This window comes from Sciurus carolinensis, chromosome 4, assembly GCF_902686445.1.
Source record: "Sciurus carolinensis chromosome 4, mSciCar1.2, whole genome shotgun sequence".
Taxonomy (NCBI): domain Eukaryota; kingdom Metazoa; phylum Chordata; class Mammalia; order Rodentia; family Sciuridae; genus Sciurus; species Sciurus carolinensis.
The window spans coordinates 56,988,324-57,005,304 of NC_062216.1; positions in this window are offsets into that span (position 1 = coordinate 56,988,324).

Below are 16,981 nucleotides of genomic sequence, written 5' to 3' on the forward strand. Positions count from 1 at the left end.
TTACAGAAGAATGATATTTTTCTAAGTAGAAAGTAACCCAAAGAACCTCTGAAAACAATATGCTATGTAAATGACTCTGTATAAAGAAGTCTCTAGGGTTGTTCTTGCCATTATCGTGTATTATAAATACTATATTCCTATTTTTTAAAAATCTCTTAAGTACTTGACTTTTTGGTAGTGAAAGTTTCTTATGTACTGAGAAGTTTTAATTTCTTACAGAACAATAATGACATAAGGAGGATTTGGTTGGCTTGCTAATGTTTAAAACGTTTCAGTGTCTATTTATATCCTAAAGAGCTGTGTAAGGTGTCATTTCTAAGGAACTGAATTGGGATTCTGTAGCTAAATGGACTTAACTTGAAAAGTGAATCATGTCCTCTTACCTACTTTGCACCTCTATTATGAGTTCCATATGGGTTGGATTATCTCAGTGTCCCTTATTAAATAGAAACAACACCTCATATTTGCACCACCCTTTATAAGTTATAGCAATTTTGCATTAATCTTAAGTGTGACTGATTTGGAAGGTATGCTATTTCACTACTAAGTTAGAGATGCCTTTTGCATATTTCCTATTCTTGAGAATGAACTGAAGCATTCATGATTGCTTTAAGTATAAGAATTTTAAGATCATGATTCTGTAACTATTCTGAATAATATTATTAGTTTATCAATTACAATGTTTTGGTCACATATATTTACTCACCAAACTGTTTTAAAATATGTCTAAGTTGAAAAAGTTATATTGAGTGTCATGTTAAACATAACAAATCATAAGAGAGGGTATACACTAAAAAATAAAGGTACCCCTTCAGATTTGAATACTCATTTCACCTCTCCGGAGAAAGCTATAATTGAGGACTCCTTAATGTTTCCTCATCCTTTTATAAAAATTAGTTTCTTTCTAATTGACAAATAAAACTTGTATGTACTTATAAGCTACAACTTAATGTTTTGAAATATGTAGAATGAACAAATCAAGTTGATTAACATATGCATTATCTTGCACATTTTTTTATGGTACAAACACTTAAAATCTACTCCCTTAGCAATCTTTAAGTATGCAAATGCATTTTGTTAACTGTGGTCACCATGTTCACAATAGATCATTGAACATATTCTTCTTTTTTTTTTATTGTATACAAATGGGATACATGTTGTTTCTCTATTTGTACATAGAGTCAAGGCATACCATTTGTGTAATCATACGTTTACATAGGGCAATGATGTTTATTTTTTTTCCTTCCCCCCCACCCCTCACACCCCTCTTTTCCCTCTATACAGTCCTTCTTTCCTTCATTCTTACCGCTCTCCTTATCCCTAACCCTAAACCTAACCCTAAACCTAATGCTAGCCCCTCCCACCCCCCATTATATGTCCTCATCCGCTTATCAGCGAGATCATTCGTCCTTTAGTTTTTTGAGATTGGCTTATCTCATTTAGCATGATATTCTCCAATTTCATCCATTTGCCTGCAAATGCCATAATTTTATCATTCTTCATTGCGGAGTAATATTCCATTGTATATATATGCCACAGTTTCTTTATCCATTCATCAACTGAAGGGCATCTAGGTTGGTTCCACAATCTGGCTATGGTGAATTGAGCAGCAATGAACATTGATGTGGCTATATCTCTGTAGTATGCTGATTTTAAGTCCTTTGGGTATAGGCCAAGGAGTGGGATAGCTGGGTCAAATGGTGTTTCCATTCCAAGCTTTCTGAGGAATCTCCACACTGCTTTCCAGAGTGGCTGCACTAATTTGCAACCCCACCAGCAATGTGTGAGTGTTCCTTTTTCACCACATCCTCGCCAACACCTATTGTTGCTTGTATTCTTGATAATCGCCATTCTCATTGGGGTGAGATGAAATCTTAGGGTAGTATTGATTTGCATTTCCCTTATTACTAGGGATGTTGAACACTTTTTCATATATCTGTTGATTACTTGTACATCTTCTTCTGTGAAGTGTCTGTTCATTTCCTTAGCCCATTTGTTGATTGGATTATTTGTATTCTTCGTGTAGAGTTTTTTGAGTTCTTTATAGATTCTGGAAATTAGCGCTCTATCTGAGGTATGGTTGGAAAAGATTTTCTCCCACTCTGTAGGCTCTCTCTTCACATTTCTGATAGTTTCCTTTGCTGAGAGAAAGCTTTTTAGTTTGAATCTATCCCAGTTGTTGATTCTTGCTTTTATTTCTTGTGCTATGGGAGTCCTGTTAAGGAAGACTGATCCTAAGCCAACAAGTTGAAGATTTGGACCTACCTTTTCTTCTATAAGATGTAGGGTCTCTGGTCTGATTCCGAGGTCCTTGATCCATTTTGAGTTGAGTTTTGTGTAGGGTGAGAGATAGAGGTTTAATTTCATTCTGTTGCATATGGTTTTCCAGTTTTCCCAGCACCATTTGTTGAAGAGGCTATCTTTTCTCCATTGTATATTTTTGGAACCTTTGTCTAGTATGAGAAAATTGTATTTCTTTGGGTTTGTGTCCATGTCCTCTATTCTGTACCATTGATCAACCTGTCTATTTTGGTACCAATACCATGCCATTTTTGTTACTATTGCTTTGTAGTAGAGTTGAAGATCTGGTAATGCAATACCCCCTGCTTCGCTCTTGCTACTGAGGATTGCTTTAGCTAATCTAGGTTTTTTATTCTTCCAGATGAATTTCATAATTGCTTGCTCTATTTCTGCAAGGTACATCATTGGGATTTTAATTGGAATTGCATTGAATCTGTATAGCACTTTAGGTAGTATAGCCATTTTGACAATATTAATTCTGCCTATCCAGGAACATGGGAGATCTTTCCATCTTCTAAGGTATTCTTTAATTTCTTTCTTTAGTGTTCTGTAGTTCTCATTGTAGAGGTCTTTCACCTCTTTTGTGAGATTGATTCCCAAGTATTTTATTTTTTTCGATGCTATTGTGAATGGAGTAGTTTTCCTAATTTCTCTTTCTGAAGATTCATCACTTATGTATAAAAATGCATTGGATTTATGAGCATTGATCTTGTAACCTTCTACTTTACTAAATTCACTTATGAGTTCTAAAAGTTTTCTGGTGGAATTTCCAGGTTCCTCTAAATATATAATCATGTCATCAGCGAACAGGGATAGTTTGAGTTCTTCTTTTCCTATTCGTATCCCTTTAATTTCTTTGGTTTGTCTGATTGCTCTGGCTAGAGTCTCAAGGACGATGTTGAATAGAAGTGGTGAAAGAGGGCATCCCTGCCTTGTTCCAGTTTTTAGGGGGAACGCTTTCAGTTTTTCACCATTTAGAATGATATTAGCCATGGGCTTAGCATAGATGGCCTTTATAAGGTTAAGGAATGTTCCCACTACCCCAATTTTTTCTAGTGTTTTGAGCATGAAGGGATGCTGTATTTTATCGAATGCTTTTTCTGCATCTATTGAAATAATCATGTGATTCTTAACTTTAAGTCTGTTGATATGGTGAATGATATTTATTGATTTCCGAATGTTGAACCAACCTTGCATCCCTGGGATAAAACCCACTTGATCGTGGTGCACTATCTTTTTAATATATATTTGTATGCGATTTGCTGAAATTTTGTAGAAAATTTTTGCCTCGATGTTCATTAAGGATATTGGTCTAAAATTTTCTTTCCTTGATGTGTCTCTGTCGGGTTTAGGTATCAGGGTGATATTGGCTTCATAGAATGAGTTTGGGAGGGTTCCCTCCTCTTCTATTTCATGGAATAGTTTTAGGAGTATTGGAATGAACTCTTCTTTAAAGGTTTTGTAGAACTCGGCTGAGAACCCATCTGGTCCTGGACTTTTCTTTGTTGGTAGGCTTTTGATGACCTCTTCTATTTCATTGCTTGAAATTGGTTTATTTAAGTTGTGTATGTCCTCCTCGTTCAGTTTAGGTAATTCATATGTCTCTAGAAATTTGTTGATGTCTTCAAGGTTTTCTGTTTTGTTGGAGTATAGATTTTCAAAATAGCTTCTAATTATGTTTTGTATTTCACTCGTGTCTGTTGTGATGTTTCCTTGTTCATTCCGAATTTTAGTAATTTGAGTATTCTCCCTCTTTCTCTTTGTTAGTGTGGCTAAGGGTTTATCAATTTTATTTATTTTTTCAAAGAACCAACTATTTATTTTGTTAATTTTTCCAATTGTTTCTTTTGTTTCGATTTCGTTGATTTCGACTCTGATTTTAACTATTTCCTGTGTTCTACTACTTTTGGTATTGGTCTGCTCTTCTTTTTCTAGCGCTTTGAGCTGTAGTGTTAAGTCATTTATTTGTTGATTTCTACTTCTTTTTTTGAATGCACCCCATGAAATAAATCTTCCTCTAAGTACTGCTTTCATAGTGTCCCAGAGATTTTGATATGATGTGTCTTTGTTCTCGTTTACTTCTAAGAATTTTTTTATTTCCCTCCTGATGTCTTCTGTTATCCATTCATCATATAATAGTGTATTATTTAATCTCCAGGTATTGGAGAAGTTTCTGTTTTTTATTCTGTCATTTATTTCTAATTTCAATCCATTATGATCTGATAGAGTACAAGGTAGTATCTCTATCTTCTTGTATTTGCTAACAGTAGCTTTGTGGCATAAAATATGGTCTATTTTAGAGACGAATCCATGTGCTGCTGAGAAGAAAGTGTATTCGTTCTTTGTTGGATGGTATATTCTATATATGTCCGTTAAGTCTAAATTGTTGATTGTGTTGTTGAGATCTATAGTTTCTTTATTCAATTTTTGTTTGGACGATCTATCCAGTAGTGAGAGAGGTGTGTTAAAATCGCCTAGTATTATTGTGTTGTGGTCTATTTGATTTCTGGAATTGAGAAGGATTTGTTTGACATATGTGGATGAGCCAATGTTCGGGGCATAGATATTTATGATTGTTATGTCTTGCTGATTTATGCTTCCATTAAGCAGCATGTAATGTCCTTCTTTATCCCTTCTGACTAGTTTTGGTTTGAAGTCCACATTATCTGAAATGAGGATGGATACTCCAGCTTTTTTGCTGTGTCCGTGTGCATGGTATGTTTTTCCCCATCCTTTCACCTTTAGTCTATGGGTGTCTCTTTCTATGAGATGAGTCTCTTGCAGGCAGCATATTGTTGGATTTTTCTTTTTAATCCAATCTGCCAGTCTGTGTCTTTTGATCGATGAATTCAGGCCATTAACATTCAGGGTTATTATGTGATATGATTTGTATTCCCAGTCAATTGACTCATATTTGTTTTTGACATGATTTGGTTTCTCCTTTATTTGGCTATTCCTTAGGCCTGCGCCTCCTGTTGCTGATTTGCATCGTTGTTTTTCATCTCTTCCTCATGGAATATTTTGCTGAGAATGTTCTGTACTGCTGGCTTTCTTTTTGTAAATTCCTTTAGCTTTTGTTTATCATGGAAGGATCTTATTTCATCGTCAAATTTGAAGGTAAGTTTTGCTGGGTATAAGATTCTTGGTTGGCATCCGTTTTCTTTCAGGGCTTGGTATATGTTGTTCCAGGCCCTTCTAGCTTTTAGGGTCTGGATTGAAAAATCTGCTGATATCCATATTGGTTTCCCTCTGAATGTAATTTGATTCTTTTCTCTCGCGGCCTTTAAAATTCTGTCTTTATTTTGTATGTTAGGTATTTTCATAATAATGTGCCTTGGTGTGGGTCTGTTGTAATTTTGTATGTTTGGAGTTCTATAAGCCTCTTGTACTTGGTTTTCCATTTCATTCTTCAGATTTGGGAAATTTTCTGATATTATTTCATTGAATAGATTGTTCATTCCTTTGGTTTGTTTCTCTAAGCCTTCCTCAATCCCAATAATTCTTAAATTTGGCCTTTTCATGATATCCCATAATTCTTGTAGATTCTGTTCATGATTTCTTACCATCTTTTCTGTTTGGCCAACTTTGTTTTCAAGATTAAATAATTTTTCTTCAATGTCTGAGGTTCTGTCTTCCAGGTGTTGTATCCTATTGGTTATGCTTTCTATGGAGTTTTTAACTTGGTTTATTGTTTCCTTCATTTCAAGTATTTCAGTTTGGTTTTTTCCAGTATCTCTAACTCTTTATTGAAATGATCTCTTGCTTCCCGTATTTGGTCTTTTAACTGTTGATTGGTGCGATCATTTAATGCCTGCATTTGCTCTTTCATCTCCTCATTTGCTTCCCTGATCATTTTAATTATGTACATCCTGAACTCCCTTTCTGACATTTCTTCTGCTGTGCTGTCATTGTGTTTTATTGATATAGTATCTAGGTTTGTTTGGGACATTTTCTTCCCTTGTTTTCTCATATTGGTCAGCTGTCAGTGGGACCCTGAGATATTGCAGTTTTCCGCTATTGGCTTATAGTGTCCCGGTAGATTTCCAGTGTATCACCTCCCAGCCTTCAGTAGCCTGATGTCTTGGAGGAATCTGATAATGCAGTACATCTGAAGAAAACTGCCCCTAGTCCCCTACTGGTTCCACGGTTTGGAGCTGGCTCTGTGCGGCAAGGCTCTCACTGTGGGCCTACACCGTGCAGCTGGCTGTGTGGGAGTCGCCCACCACCGGAGTGCGCAGGGCTGCCTGTGGAAGACTCTAGCTGCCCCGCCCAGCTCCGATAAGCCACCTCTATCTGGGCCTGCCACCCAGGCCGAGCTTTACCCAGTGGGCAGACTCACCTGTGGCTCTATTTCAGTCCGAGTCTCTCAATGCCTCCCCTTCTTAACTCCTGGGTTCTGGAGCAACTGGGGGTGCAGTCACCCTCTAGGCCGCCATCTTGTATCGCCCCGTGAAGAGAGCCTGCGGCCAGAGTGGGCAGAGCCCCCTGAAGAGGTCTTTGGCTGCCCTGCCCTGATCCCAGAGGCTGCTTGTGGATCGAAGCTCTCCGTTGGTTCAGAGGCTTGTGGCTGGTTCTATGTAGAAGACCTCTCACTGGGCGGTCTGGTCTAAGAAGCTAGCCTTGAAAGGCACCTCCCACCGCAGGGGTCCAGGCTACTTGGGGAAGTCTCTGGCTGCCCTATCCTGGTCCCTGAAGCTGCTTGTGTGCCAGAGTACGCTGTGCTGCGCTGGCTCCAGGACTTGGAGCTTGTTCTGGTCAGAAAGGCTCTCACTAGCGGGCCCGCTCCAGGAACCTGGAGAAGCTGGCTGTGTGGGCTGGGCCCACCGCCGGAGTGCGCAGGACTGCCTGTGGAAGACTCTAGCTGCCCTGCCTGGCTCCGATAAGCCACCTCTATCTGGGCCTGCCACCCGGGCCGAGCTTTACCCAGTGGGCAGACTCACCCATGGCTCTATTTCAGTCCGAGTCTCTCAATGCCTCCCCTTCTTAACTCCTGGGTTCTGGAGCGACTGGGGGTGCAGTCACCCTCTAGGCCGCCATCTTGGATCGCCCCGTGAAGAGAGCCTGCAGCTGGAGTGGGCAGAGCCGCCTGAAGAGGTCTCTGGCTGCCCTGCCCTCCATATTCTTCTTATCTAACTGAAATTTTGTATCCTTAGACCAACACTTCCCCAATCCCTGACTCTCCCCACCCCTCCCCAGACTCAGTAATTCCTATTCTATTCTCAATTTCTATGAGAGCAACTTTTTCAGATTCCCCATGAGTGAGATCATACAGTATGTCTTTTGGTGTCTGATATATTTCATTTAATATAACATTCTCCAATTTCATCCATGTTGTCACAAATGACAGAATTCTATTTATTTTTAATGGTAGAATAAGATTCTCTTGTGCATGTATATACCATGTTTTCTTTATCCATTTTTCAGTCTGTGAACACTTAGGTTATTTCCATTTCTTAGATTTTGAGAATGGTACTACAATAGATATGAGAGAGCAGATGTCTTTTTGACATACTGATTTCATTTCATTTGGTGATATATTTAAAAGTGGGATGGCTAAATCATATGATAGCTTTTTTTTGGTTTTTTTTTTTTTTTGAGAAAACTGCATACCGTTTTTCATAATAGTGTCCTGATTTACATTTCCAACAACAGTATTGAAGGATTCCCTTTGCTCCCTATCCTTGCCATCTCTTGGTATCTTTTGTGTGAGGTGATATCTCATTGTGGTTTTAACCTGCATTTCCCTTATTATTAGTGATTTTGAGTATTTCTTCATGTACCCAATGATCATATGCATGTCTTTTTAAGAGATTCCTCAGAAAACTTAGAATGGACACAACTTTTGACCCAGTTATCCCACTCAGTTTATACCCAAAGGACTTAAAATTAGCATACTACAGTAACGCAGTCACATCAATGTTTATGGCAGCTCAATTCACAATAACTAGTTGTGGAACCAAACTAGATGCCCTTCAATAGATGAATGAATAAAGAAACTGTGGTATGTATACACAATGGAATATTATTCAGCCATAAAGAAGAATAAAAGAATGGCATCTGTAGGTAAGCGGATAGAATTGGAAAATATCATGCTAAGTGAAATAAGTTAATCAGCCAAAACCAAAGGTCAAATGTTTTGTCTGAAAAGTGGATGATGATACATAATAGGTCTGCGGGGGTGGGGGGTAAGAGAAGAATGGAGGAACTTTAGATTACGTAGAGGGAAATGAGAGGAGAGGGGGCTGGGGTTTAAAGATGGTAGAATGAGACAGACATCATTACCCTATGTACATATATGATTACACAAATGGTGTGAACCTACATCATGTACAACCATAGAAACAAAAAGATATACCCCATTTGTGTACAATGAGTCAAAATGCAGTCTGTAAAAATAAAAACAAAATAGAATAAAGAAATGTCTATTCAGGTACTGTGCCAATTTTTTTAAAAAATTGGATTCTTTATTTAATTTGTTAGAGATACTTATATATTTTGGATATTAATGCTTTATCTGATGTATAGTTTGCAAATATTCTCTCTCTCTCTGTGGGTTGTCTCTTCATACTGTTGTTTCCTTTGCTATGCAGAAACTTTTTAGTTTGCTGTAATTTCTTTGATCAATTTTTTATTTTGTTGCCTATGCTTTGGGATCATATCCAAAAAGTCATGCCAATGCCATGAAGCTTTTTGTTATGTTTCCTTGAACAAGTATTACTGTGTCAGATCTCATGTTTAGCTGCTTAATCCATTTTAAATTGATTTTTGTATGTGGTGTGAGGTGGGTATCATTTTTCTAATTGAGGAGACTGTCCTTTCCCCAGTTTGTGTTCTTGGCATCTTTGTCAAAAATCAAAGATGTAAATGCATGGATTTATTTCTGAGCTATCTCATCTGTTCCATTGGTCTCTATATCTGTCTTCATGCCAGTGCCATGCTGTTTTGTTTACCATGATGACTCCAGCTTTCTTTTTGTTCAAGATTGCTCTGGCTCTTCAGGGTCTTTGTGATTCCACACAAATTTTAGAATTACATTTCTTCCCACTTCTGTGGAAAATGTCATTGGAATTTTGATAGGGATTTCATTATATCTGTAGATTGCTTTGATTAGTATAGACACTTTACCAACAATCTGTGAAACCCAGGATATCTTTCCACATAACTTATGTCTTCTTAAATTTCTCCCATTAATGTAGTATATTAATCTTTCAACTCCTTGGTTTAATTTATTCATAAGTATTTTATTTTTGTAAATGGAATTTTAAATTTTTCAGAGTTCACATTAGTACATGGGATTAGTTTCTTGCTCCTGTGTTGTTTGAGTTATTTATATAAATAAATTCTATTGACTTTTATGTGTTAATTTTATGTCCTGAAACTTTAGTGAATTTATTTGTTCTAATACTACTTTATTTGCATTGGCTTTACCCTGCTCTGATTTAGTCCTGCTAGCTGTCACTAAGGTGTAGATGTATTTACTTTGTCCATCCTGGTTGGGCATTAGGTCAATGAATTGTCCTCCTTGGCTTAGTATTGGCCCCTCTAATGATCACTCTTGCTCAGACAGATTGTATTGCTGGATTTTGACTACCATGGGTCAAATACTGTTAAAATTTTTAGTTGTCCTGCTATGCCATATACCTTTTGGTACTCCAATTTTAATAATTAAAATGATCACCACCTTATCATAACAATTTCAGGAATTAAATTTTCACAACTGAAGAAATTACTTGTATTCAACCTTCCCTTGGGTAGAAATTCTAACCTGAATCTTATTTAATGCCCTGGTTATTTGAATTTTTAGGTTTCGGAAAACCTAAATAGGCCTTGAAGGATCATGCCTAAATTAGATGACTAACCTTTCCTGAACAAAGATAGGGAGGAGTCCACACCCTGAAATGTAGTTTTAGGAGCTGCACAGTTGAAGAAACTTAAAATAAATCTTAGAACCACAACAAATTCTAGCCAAGTGCACCATATATCTAAGATGTGCTTACCCAGTTGAACAAAGGACGGTGGGATGCCTCTCTCCTGTGCCAGTTATTTCCAGTCAGCAGGAGAGCTACACAGATTCATTTTACTTTATCCCTTGACTAATTATCACTTGACTAATCCTTGCAAATATCTTGTAAAAGTGGATATGATAGAGGGCAGAGATCTGAATCTGTGTAACTTACAAAGAACTAGCATCAGATTAGTAAAAAATGATCATTATTTTTAGCTGCAACCCCAGCACTATAAACTAAGTATAGGCAGATTTAACAATAACATACAGATCAAAGAACAAGTGAACTGAAATGATAAAGCAAGAGATACCTCTTTCTCTCCTTAACTCAGTTTGGTTGACTAATCAGAGGATAAAGCTACCAATGATTTACTTCTGTTGGTCTCTGTGATTTCTTTAGCTAACCCTAAAGATAAGCAGTGGGAATTTGGGGGATGTTGTCTTAGGGCATTGGCACCTAGCATTGTCTTGAAGATCAAGCCTCTACAGTGTAGCTCCCAAAAGGCCCAGGGGAAATAGTGTCATGGGTTAGTGGAAATACCTGGGTCTTGAAGAAGTGAAATTCCCTGCTTGTGGTTGGTATTTTGTTTAAAGTAATAATCAATCATTTCCAAATGTATTCTTCACTTTCTGACCCCCAAATTCTCCTAGATGAAACATTCAGTGGGGTATTCAAGACTATATTTATAGTGAGCAACAATTTTACTGGGCAGATGACTTTGATATTAAAAATCAATCTTGCAATGAAATAATTTTAAAAGTAAGCAACATTGACAAATGTTTTTATTACATGACAGCTGGTGTATATTAGGAAATGGATGTGGACATAACCTCCCATAAAAAAAGATAAAGGAAGAGAATTACACCCAGAATCTAAAGTAAATTGATGAAAAGGAAATATGACAGACAATTCTGCCCCCTCTCTGTCTTTCCCACCCCTTGCCATGACATCTCCCCAACTAATATATTTTTGAAATCAGGAGCCATGTCTTATACTCCCTGTGTTTGAAGAACCAGGCACAATGTGAAGAACAAAGGTGATTTTGTTGAATGATCCAATTCCAATTTCTTGCATATCTCTTGAATAGACCATCCTAAGTATCCTTCTGGGGCTTAAAACACATTTCTTTTCTAAATTCAGAACAGAGAGATGTTTGCTATATGATAGGGTGTTTTGATTGTTTTTGTTTCTGTTTTAAGGCTCCACCTAATTTTAGGCAGCTTATCTTTCTTGATGCTTCTTAAGCTCTGACCTGTCTCAGCTCCCACAGATAGAAGTAATGTTAAATCAGTGATCTGAAGTGGACTGAATCTTCCATTGTGTCAGAAAAACCCATCTACTCATAGTATGTTTTCAGTTGAGTTGAATGCATATTATAATTCCTCAGTATACCATGTAGACAGATGTCAATTGCACTTGTAAAAGTATACTTGGCAATGACTGTGGTGGAGGAGCCATGCAAAACCTCAAAATGAAGAGGTTCACATAGTTAACCTCCAACTGGTTTCTGATTTTATTCTTCAGGATTTTTAAATGTATTGAAGTTTATGCTTATTTATAATGGGTGATGTTTCCTTTTTCCCCATTCTCCAGTTTACAGTGAACAAACAGATGCTGAGGGCATCCCTCTTCAATTAGACCCTTATTCTTTCCTATACCAAGAACTGCTTTTGCCATGGAAATCTTATTCTTTTCATGAAAATGCCTCATTGTCTGTTTGCATATTAGCTCCTTTTCTTTTTCTCCCTTTGTCACAGTAAAATATAAAATTTTAAAGTTAAATAATAATTCCAAGATTATGCTGAAAAATAGCAATTTTCTTCTCTATCCTATTCATTCTTAATTCTTACTCCCTTGAGCAACCTCTGGCAGCTTTTTAGCTATTCTTTTATATTTACTTCTGTATTTGTAAATATTACTTCTCTATATTTTCTTGGTAATTCTTGAGTTTTTATATGTTCTCTACTGAATGCCTACCAGAAAGCATAAGAATTTAGTTCCCTTAAATACTTAACAATACACCCATACACACATACATAGATATTCACCATAATAGAATCACTTTCACTTTTAAATACTGTATTATCTCAATATGCTTTTATCATATTTTTAGATCAGTATTATGTGCATATAATACTAAGACTTTGAATCATTCTCAACTGAACCATGCAGTATGTCACAATTAAATTTTCTTTCTAATGTAATACCAAGTCCCTCCTGAGGTCCCTCATTGCCTCATTTTAATTTTGCTTGGTTGTCTTCATAGCAATCCCTATTTAACTCCAGATTCTTTAACAGTTAACAGATTTGAAGATATCCCCTGGATATATTCAAACACATCAAGGTTTTTTTTTGTTTGTTTTTTTGTTTTTTTTTTTTTTTCTTACTGGAAATAATTCTGCTGGAACCCACAGACTTCCTACTCCAACTTTGTCTAGTTGCTCTCAAAGTTTGAAGCACAGCAAACTTTGGGAACTATTGTTATTATTTTGGGAATTTCTTTTGCTTCTCTTTTATTTTGAATCTTTATTTTTTGTATTCTAAAATTTTCTCTTACTTTTCTCTTGTTTTTATGAATGTGTCCTCCTAGTGTTCCCTGTGAAAAGAAAATTTCAAAAACTTTCTTGCCTATCCTCCTCAATTAATGATAGTTTGAATCTAATATCCAATGATATCTTTTTCTCTCTCTCTCATTTCCTCTCTCACTCTTGAAACATTTAGGCACTTCTATTTCAGGTATTTTAAGTTCTGAAATTTCAAAGGAATATGTTTAATTGTGCAACTTTCATTTATTCAATATTCAAGAAGTATTCTCTTCGGTTTATGTCATGTCTTGCCATTTGAGGATTTTTAAAAAAATTTCTCTGGTAATTTTCCTGGTTTATCTGTTTCCTCTGGGAATGCTAATTTCTAAGCTTGATTCCTTAATTTTCTTTTATCTTCTCACCAATTTTCATATTGTTTGTTCTTTTTGGGGAGTTTTTCTCAAACATTAAGTTGATACTACAAATATATCCATGGAATTATTTTATACTTTGATGTCATATTTTTAGGTTCTCTCAGTTCCTTTTTGTTCCCTGATACTTTTGTTAATAGGATCTTTTTCATGTTTTATAGATGTATTTCTTATTCCTCTAAGAATATTAATTATAGATGCTTTTAAGTTCCTTTTTTGCTTTTTAATTTTAGTTTTAATTTCTTCCCCTTTTATTGCCTTCTGTCCTCTCAGTTTCTTTCATTATCTTTTTTCAATTCTGGTATCCTTCTTTTACATTAGAGGCTTTCCTCAAATGTCAGGTCACCATTGACTTTTCTTTCATATTTAAACAGGTGACACCAAGAGAAAAACAAGCGAACAACAAACCAACAAAATCCAATTCCAAAGCTCTCTGACTGGGCAGGGCTTGTCAACCAGTGAGCGTTGCGGTTGGATAATCATGTCAACCTTGCTTGTTTTGAGGATCTCCAAATGTCTGTATTCAAAGTTCTTTTCCTTGGTTCATTCATTTCCCCACAGAGGAATCCAGCAGTTTCCTGCTTAAGTGACATAAACCTGATTGGTAGTGCTTCAGCAGACAAGCAGGGGTGGGGGTGGCAGCCTTGTTGTTCAATACTTTTGAAGTCACTCCCATTGTTCTAAACACGGTACACACTTCTGGGGCTGAACTTGAGCTCCCTCTCTGCTGTCTATTTGTTTCAACTTCTGCAAAATAAATAACCTCCCTATGAAGGACACAAGGCAGCAGCCCAGTGAGATGCACAAAGTATCTGTGAGTCTATCTGCAACCTTAAAGGCTTACAAGGGGTACTGCTTGTTGACTACTAACCCTGTGTCCCTACCTTCACTGTTTACTCAATGTCTCTAATCTCAGAACAGCACTTGGCACCTATTAGACTCTCAATAAGTATTTGTTGAACTAATAAATTGCTTTTGCTTCTGATTACTAAGCATAGCTTATTGCCTAACTTGTACTCTATAGGTCCAGGACTCAGCTTTCTCAGATATACTACTTCAGTTACTAATCCTATTCAGATCAATTTCTCCTTCCTGCATTATGATCCTTTCCTGTTCTCATGTCTTTGTGGACCTATGTCCTATCTATTCCTCTGCTGGCATTTTTGTTGGTATTGGGGATGCATGAGATAGAGGTTAATGTGTATGTAATCTGACACATGGTCAAAGACAACATTTTCCACTTTGCCATATTTCTGTATATTTATATGAAATATTTAAGCATCAATAAAGTACATTAATAAAAATCTACGCCTGCTTAGAAAAATCTTAAAATTTTAGTTATCATTGCTTCAGCTCTCCCTCTTTCTCTTTCTTCTTCTTTTTCCTCTTTCTTTTTTATTTGCAATTCTGGGGATTAAACCCAGGTCCTAGTGCATGCTAGGCAGGTGCTCTACCATCGAAACACATCTTCAGCCCTTTTTATTTTGAGGCAGGTTCTCTCTAAGTTGCCCAGGTAGACCTTGAGCTCATGATTCTCTTGCCTCAATCTCCCAAATAGTTAGAATTGTAGGAATGGCCACCATGGCCAGTTTCTCTTATTTTAAAGAAGCAAAATATCACAGATGTACAGGTAAAGCCTCTTTTAACTTAAGCACCTGATCTGAGTTCACTCCACTTTTACATGGATGTATTTAAGTCTATGCTCCCTGTGAGCGACTGGTAGACCATGACTTTTGCATACCAGTGTACTGGACTGAATAGCCACTGGGTCCACTCAGGGTAGGCTGCCCCTCTGATCCTGGGGTTCCTCATGCCAAGATATTCTAGCACTTAGAATATCTTTTCAGACCTTGTGTTCCCCCCACCCCAGCTTCCACCTGGAGCTCAGATCTGATTCAGTTCCTTAGTCTTGTCTGAATGTACCCCAATTTTTCCACTGTTGAAGACCTTCTGTCCAGTATTGAGTATCAGTAGAGGAATTTTGCTCCTTCACTTACCTCTTGGAAAAGTAGTTTCCTTGCTGTTTGAGTCCTGATTCACTGAGCTGTAAGAACCACCACTTCCCGCTAATCTGTCATTTTTTTCCTTGTTTAACTTAAATTTCATTCTTTTCCTTTATTCCTCCAAGATAATTCTACTGCTCTGTTTGGTTCATCTTATATCCATCTATGCTTATATCTTATGGTACATGTATGTAGCCTTCCATAACTTCTAATTTTTGTTCTGTCTTTTGAAATTCTATATAAATGGTATCATACAGATTCTGCAATTTTGTGTTTTTGATGTGGATGAATTTGTTTGAACAGCTGTAGGGCATTCCATACCCATTTATATGTCCTTCATTTTTGTCTTAGTTTTTTTTATGGAACAGAATCATGTCCCTCAGTATATTCTACTGGCACAGAGAGGCGGCACTATTTTAAGAGGCTGGACCCTGTGTCAGGTACACTTGGATTCAAACCTGGAATCTTTCATTTACTGGCTATGTCACTTAAGACAAGTTTTATTTGACCTCTCAAACTCTTTTATTTTTGAAATGTACGTTCTAGTAGCCAGAGACCTTAATATTGTAGGAATTAATTGAGACAAGTGTATAGACTTCATAGTCATTCATTGTATGACAATCATAGTCATCCAAATAATAAAGCAGTGATTGTTACCTAATGGTCAACAATTCAACGGCTCATAGAATGTTAGAACTGGGAGTTCACTTGTTTTAGGATGTTTGAATTCTCTTTACAAAATCCTCTCCAAATAATAGTCTGGACTTTGCCTGAATACTTTCAGTGACTTGGAATTCTAAGACAGTTTGGCTGGTTTTGGACAGCTCTATGAAAATTATGCTCAAACTGCCCCCCCACCCCAACTTTCTAACCTCTCTCTGTAGTTTTAGCAGAATTGTTTCTAGTTCTCCCACTTGGGACCAGACAGAACAAGTCTAATCCCTCTTCCATATGACAGACTTTCAAACATTTGAAGACAAATATCAAGTCCCCACGAGTCTAATTATATTGAAAATGGCGGGGAAATAGAAGAGAAAGGGAATTTGGTATATGTCAGTGATGGATGAGGCCTCACAAGTAGGTAAAAGCAGAGAAAAGTAACTTAGAACTTCACTTTCCGCTAGTTCTTCCAAAATGAAAAGCCATCACCCGACTCTCCCTTCGAGGAGATCTTATAAGTGCTGTTCAAATTTTTGTTACTACCTTTAGGGGACCTGCCTGGATGGTATTAGCATAAGTGCTACCAAATGGACTGGGAAATAATCTTTAAACATATAAAGAGAGTCTTTATTGTAATCTATTATACTTTAAGCCTGAAATGGATAATAACAGAAGGGGATGCTCTGGTTTTACAAGGCAATAATGTGGAGTCTGAGCAGTGAAACTTTATTGAGAGGCAGACTGTAGACTAGTTTATGCCAAGGAAGTCTCTCTGGCAACCGTGGAACTGCTACCACTCCGGCAGTGTGACCAGTCTCAGAAGATGTTTGCTAACAAATGTAGTTCTGCTTCCTATTTTCTTGAGTTTCTGTTACTCCAGGCATTGTGTTGAAAACATACATACCTATTATCGCATCTTCAACTGAAAGGTCTTTTAAAATTTTTACTTATTTATATATTGCTGCTAGGGACTGAAGCTAGGCATGAGCTCTACCACCAAGCTACATCTGCAGCCCCTGAAATCTCTTTTTTAAATTACCTATTTTCTAGTCACA